Raw genomic sequence first — 6,027 nt, forward strand, 5'->3', positions numbered from 1 at the left:
CCTTTTCTCCTTGTTCCGTTCCTTCGTTATTTCTTCACTGGCGAAATGGTGGCTGAGTAATCGTTGCTTTCTAACGCTTCGGGTATTTCCTCCCGCTTCACTTCCGGCTCTACTGCTGCTCTCACCCTACCAACCATACTCTGCAGCAGAAATGAGCCGGGCGTCCGCATTTCCCGTATTTCCCTTCGTACTGCCAGTGGCCGTTCACAAAACCCATCAAAGAACGTCCCATCATGCCCCGTCAGCTCGCGTCCAGCCGTGCAGCCCCGGTCTGCAGAGCTATCGTGCACCTTTTCGCCAGTGATGCTTTGCCTTCGCCTTTGGTTTCGTTCAACCACACCAATACAAAGAAGAAAGTAGAAGCTAGGAGGGTCCTTGTACTCGTTCTTTCACTAACCCCCTTTGCTTTACACAAACGCCCCGTTAGTATATTTAAGCCACCAGAGGAACCCTTACCCATCGGAATCATGGTGCGCTACGATGCTAAACCTTTTGCAAGATCTTTCCTCTGGTAATGGAAAGCGGCAGCATGACGTGGAATGCACACTGATAGTTTCTCATTGGATGGTCTTTATTATCAAAAACGAAAACGGCAGTTCTTTCTTGTGTATTTCTTTGTCGTTGTGAGACATATTTGCCGGGTTCGAATCCGGGTTAAGCACGCGTCTCTATGAAAGGAACCGAAACGTTAGCTCAGAGAATCAACCTTGCACTTGTCTTGACAACTCTGTTCGGTCACCCCATTCCCGCACCCCTGGCCAACAAGCTCATAGATCGTTTGCTAGGGTCAATATATACTATGCCGTCTTAATGGACTCTACTCGTCGATGTACATAGTCGATGCACGCATGCATCCCTGACTTATATCCTGGACAATGAATGCACGAACGAGCAGCTTTGGCATAAGCGGGAAGGCTAGCGCGGTTCAAACCCTTTCAGCCATATCGAAGCTGATTATGTAAAGACTTTTGCCGCGGATATAGCACATGGATTTGAATCTATCGAGGTGGTAGCGATTTCGACTGCTTTACGTAAACCACAAGCGCATATATTATCGCCATAGACTTCATTTAAGTGTGAAGACATATCGCATCCTGAAAGCTATACCATTGCCAACCATGCTGGCTTACCATCGATATATCCGCCGAACGTTTGCTTATGTCGCCTGACCATTTAAGCTTTGCGTTCAAAGTAACAACAACAGAGGTTGACAAACGTACTTAGTCTCGACGTAGCATTTTTCATTCGCTCACAATGTGTAAAGACGCGGGCTTCCAGCATTAGTAGTATCATATTTTCAAGGTAAATCTGTATATAAAGAGGCTGTTTCAGGTCGAACAAATCGCAGCAAAAACTAATAACAGTTTAGTTATTCATTTTATATATATATATATAAAGCACGAAGTACGCGTACTAGATCACCACGTGTCCCTGTGTTGCAGCTAAACATGTTTTCTTGGCGACATGGAAATCATGGAAACAACCGTCGAATGATAGCGTCGCCAAGGCATACTTGTAGTCTTATCTATTTAATGGATTCATATTAGAATAAATCGAATTCTGACCTGCTTGAAGATACAGCTGCAAATCATGTAAGTCCTAATCCTGTTGCTTCGTAGGTGAAAACGTACAAAGTAATATATGGACATATTCAAGATTATCATAGACACGTAAAATTAGTGTGATCACCAAAAAGGAGTAGATTTCCCATAGCGTGCCGTTTTCAGTAAGTACGAAACCCATACGGCGGTCTGTGTTCTAAATGAAGGTACGAAACATCAGGGTATATAAATAACAGCAGATTTATAAAAGCATTGTATTATAGAAACAGTGATAAGGGCAGGCGAAATGAATGAATTAATCACGTATCAAATTGAGAGTGCTTATATGCTTGGGTATTTTATTGTTTTGCAGTGGTACTTTATGTAAGTTAACCGTGTGTAGCGTTGTTACCGAGTGCTACTTGCGAAATGAGTACTGGGCTTATCGTAGCACATTTGGTCTAGTAGTGCGTAAATGAACGTGTCACATAGTGCTGTTATTAAGCTCTGCGTGCACGCATGTAACGTAAAGAGAGATCACCTTTCGACAAGGTGAGAGGCGTGTTCCGCGTCCTCCTTGCATCGCATCGTAATGAGAGCCACTCGACATTCTCGTCTACATCCTTGTACTGTGACCCCCCCCCCGCCGAACATGGTTAGTTTAAGATAGTATAGGCTGATAACGATGTAGACTCTAGTCATGGTGCCTAATACTGGAATCTATCCAGTCATTGAAGGCCGTCTTCTATTTGGCGCATGTAGCGGACGAGGCGCTTCTCGGTAACGGTGCCCTTTAGCATGCAGGAGATATAGCAACCGTTTGCGCTACGATGAGTTGTTACAGCAGGCATAAGGCATATCAATGCTCCTGTCGGTATATACGCTATTCAAGTTTATCCCTATGCAACAGTGAACTGAACGTATGGCATAAAGGCCTAGATACATATCGTAATATATAGTATTAGGTAACTGGATGAGAAAGTGTTCTTTACAAATGCATTTAGCTATATTTTACTATTTATAATTATGTTATACAATGTGTTAGCCTGTCAGTGTGCCAGACGACCTAAAATAAGCCACGTAGATTAGTCTTTTCAATGTAATTTTCCGTGGAAAAAATATCTTGTAGTGAACTACGCGTAGATTTTCATGATGTATACTTTCCTCGATTTTTGGCGTGTTTGATCCTCTTTGGGAGATTTATTTAGTAGTCGTTGATTGGGAGACGGATAAACTGAATTAATAGAAAAACATTTCACTGCGACATAAATAGGGTATCCAGACGATGGCAACTCATAGGTCTATATTTTGGCTACCTACGGTTTAGGCTAAATGAGAGTTCATCTATAGGCTAACCTGACATATAAAGTTGGAGTTAACTTTAAGTTAGATTTAAGTGTAAGGAAATTTATGTGGTAAGTAATCTGTAAGTAATGGTAAAAATCAAAGGTAGATGATTTCGTTCATTTCGGTTTAATAAGAACGAAATAATCGCAATGAAAGGACGCGACGGTTCGGGTTGAAATAGGTTTGATGTAACCAAGCGCCGGAACAGTATATTAGAATAGCTATAGCGTTCCTAGTAAAAAGTAACATCAATAGCAATAATCATAAAGTGATTATGATAGGTTAATAAGTTCAATGCAACTTTTTCTATACGACCCATACCCATATTATCTGAACGTAGTGATCTACGTATTGTCGTACATGCGCGTTACAGTTTCGGCCACAAACGGGGAATAACAAAGATCTATGATTATTCTTTGGGAGTGTTTACAAACGCGCGTATATTACGTGTCATTATGCATTACCCCCCCCCCCCCATCAAAATAGATGGTTCCGTTCTCTGTGAATATATGCGTATGCATGACAAGTAAGACAGCATGCATGGCGCCTGGTTTACTCTGTTTCACTCTTACCCCAATCTACTTCGTTGGTATATCATCTGCAGGTTCACTACTGTTTCATATGCACGATACACTTTCCTATCTTCGGGCTCGAGCCCCGAACTTCTTTAGAGATATACTCAGTGTTGGCTCACGTCTGCCTAATAGCTGGCCGGGTACACGCAAATAGGACTATATAATACTGTAAGCGTTGATTTTTTGTCCTATTCCTGTGCTGCTGCTGCTGCTGATCTTACCGCAATAAACCGACCAATTAGATCTCTCCATAAATGGGAATACGTGAGAGAAAAGGAGAACATCACACCGTGGTGTTTGTGGCCTGCGCGCGTTATTGGCCATTCAGCACAGGTCACAACGTCTGCATCATGCACCGTTATCTATTCATATACCAACCGCTAAAAATGTATTTCCCTTTTTTTTTTTGACCAAAATGGGGTTAGTTGCATAAAATTCGTTCACTTAGCCAGGTAGATAACAGAGACTATTACATAATATCGTTTCAGACAAGCATATGCTTACAAACAATTCTGAGAAGGTCAGAAACGACAAGCTTCGGATTGGTTAAGGTAACAGGTTTTCTAGCGGTATTATATAGAGACCTCAAAAAGTGTGGTGTTCCCTGCATCTAAGATCGGTTGTCGAAAATGCGTAGCGCCGCGTGGCTTAAGTCGAAGTTATGCGCCACTATGCATTTTCGTACCTGGTCACAAAAATGAGGATTCAAGTGTACCACTCATGCATAGTTTAACATAAACTCAAATTCGTAAAACACTACCTCCATTGTCCGCAGATTCACCCTCTCAAGTTTAACACAAGAGTAGGTGGTAGATTGAAACGTCGTCTGAAATTTTCTCTAAGCGTATCTGCAACGAAACGAAGTGTACTAATGCCAGGGTTCTAACGTAGATTACAACGTGTCCCTAAGATGAAAGATGTCTATGTGAAGGGGTAAACTAGCCGACTTCGTACCGTATGATAGGGTCCAAAACACGCTTAAAATCAACAACTCTCAGCCAATTCAGTTGCTCGAAACATGAAAAAGAAAGGTCCTCTTATATCTCTATACCGTAGAAAGCCAATGGAGATATTTTGAAGTCAAATAGCTGAGGATGGTGTCAACTGAAAGATAATGGCTATTTCTGACGGCTTTTCTGCATTTTTCCGCGCGATGTATCTTCTGCATGTTCTTTTTTGTAAACAAAAACTCCGTAATAGACAGCGCGCCTTGGGGGGAAGTCCGCCCGCCTGTACTAAGCTTCATAGCCACATTCACACTAGTCTGGCCTTGCGAATGCCTTAAAAACGGTAGTTTCCCTACATATCGAGGTTTTCGGCATACAAGACTACATTCACAAGGTTCATGAGCGCTTTAGAAACGCCAAGAACAGCAGGGCTATGTGGTTATCCTCCTGCGACAGGCCTGTGGTTTATAGTAGGGAAGAAAGTTCTGTCAAGCCATCGTCGATCTCTATCCGCTTTTCGTAAGTATAGCTATTACAATCCTCAAAATTCTTGTAGGAATCTCCTCCTTCTGAGGAACCTCAGAACGATGTCGCTTGGCGCCGAATCAAAGGCCACTTTGAAATTCACGAATTCTGCGGATAGTGCCCCATCTCGCCTAGCCAGTGCGTCCTTAAAAGGGGCCGGCGAAGCTTTAAACGACGTCACGGTTGGTCGCGTAAGTTGAAAGCCATGATGTTTGTCCGGGACGAAGCCAACGGTTTACGGACATGGACTTAGCCTCCGTGGTGACGACAAAACTAGCAGCATGTAACACACGCTCTTCCCTGCCGTGCCACGCTACGAAGTTGGCAGGTCACGATTTCTTTAGAAGTAATGAAGGGTATGGCCCCCGACAACTGGTCGAGAAGTGCATTCTTTTGAAGGCACTAATTAGACAGCGCTATTCAGCAGGGAGCTAAAATGGGGACATCCTTTAGGTACTTATTCCTGGTGTGATATGAACCCGCTACCTTATTGGAGTGTAAACATAGAATTTGGACTGTGTTTATCGTTAAGTCGGCCTCGATAACATTCCCTTCGTTTCCCCTATACACAGCCGAAATTACGGGAAATTTTCTTCGTATCGAATCGTTAAATCCAATCATAGCATTAATAACGCAGTCGTCAATTAGGTCGAAGGAATCATCGGACACAGGGTCGAAGTCTGTCGGAAAAGCTATTTGTACAGCCGGCGCTCAGCTCTACGAACCAGGTTTATATCTCGTCATACGAAGTAATCCTGTTATTGCAAGGCATGGGTTTCCGGTGTACAGTTTTTAGGTAGGTTGTAAGAGTCCTTTTCAGGTGTATAACTCCAGAAGGAGCCGGTCGACACTTTCGGCCTCGCTTGCAAAACGATAGAATTCGATAAACCGCGGGCGATTGTGATTCCCAGGACGATGAGGCTGCATGATCCTCTGTAGAATATCCATCACTTGCTATACATGGTTGTGGGTATCGATGAGATACTATGTAGGCAGCATCATAACAACAGCTCGTTAAGTTCTAAATTCAAACGTTGCGGGTGGGGCTTCCCTCTATTCGGAAATCCGAAGTTACAATTATTAGGTCGATAA

Source organism: Varroa jacobsoni, unplaced genomic scaffold (assembly GCF_002532875.2).
Source record: "Varroa jacobsoni isolate VJ856 unplaced genomic scaffold, vjacob_1.0 contig03080, whole genome shotgun sequence".
NCBI lineage: Eukaryota > Metazoa > Arthropoda > Arachnida > Mesostigmata > Varroidae > Varroa > Varroa jacobsoni.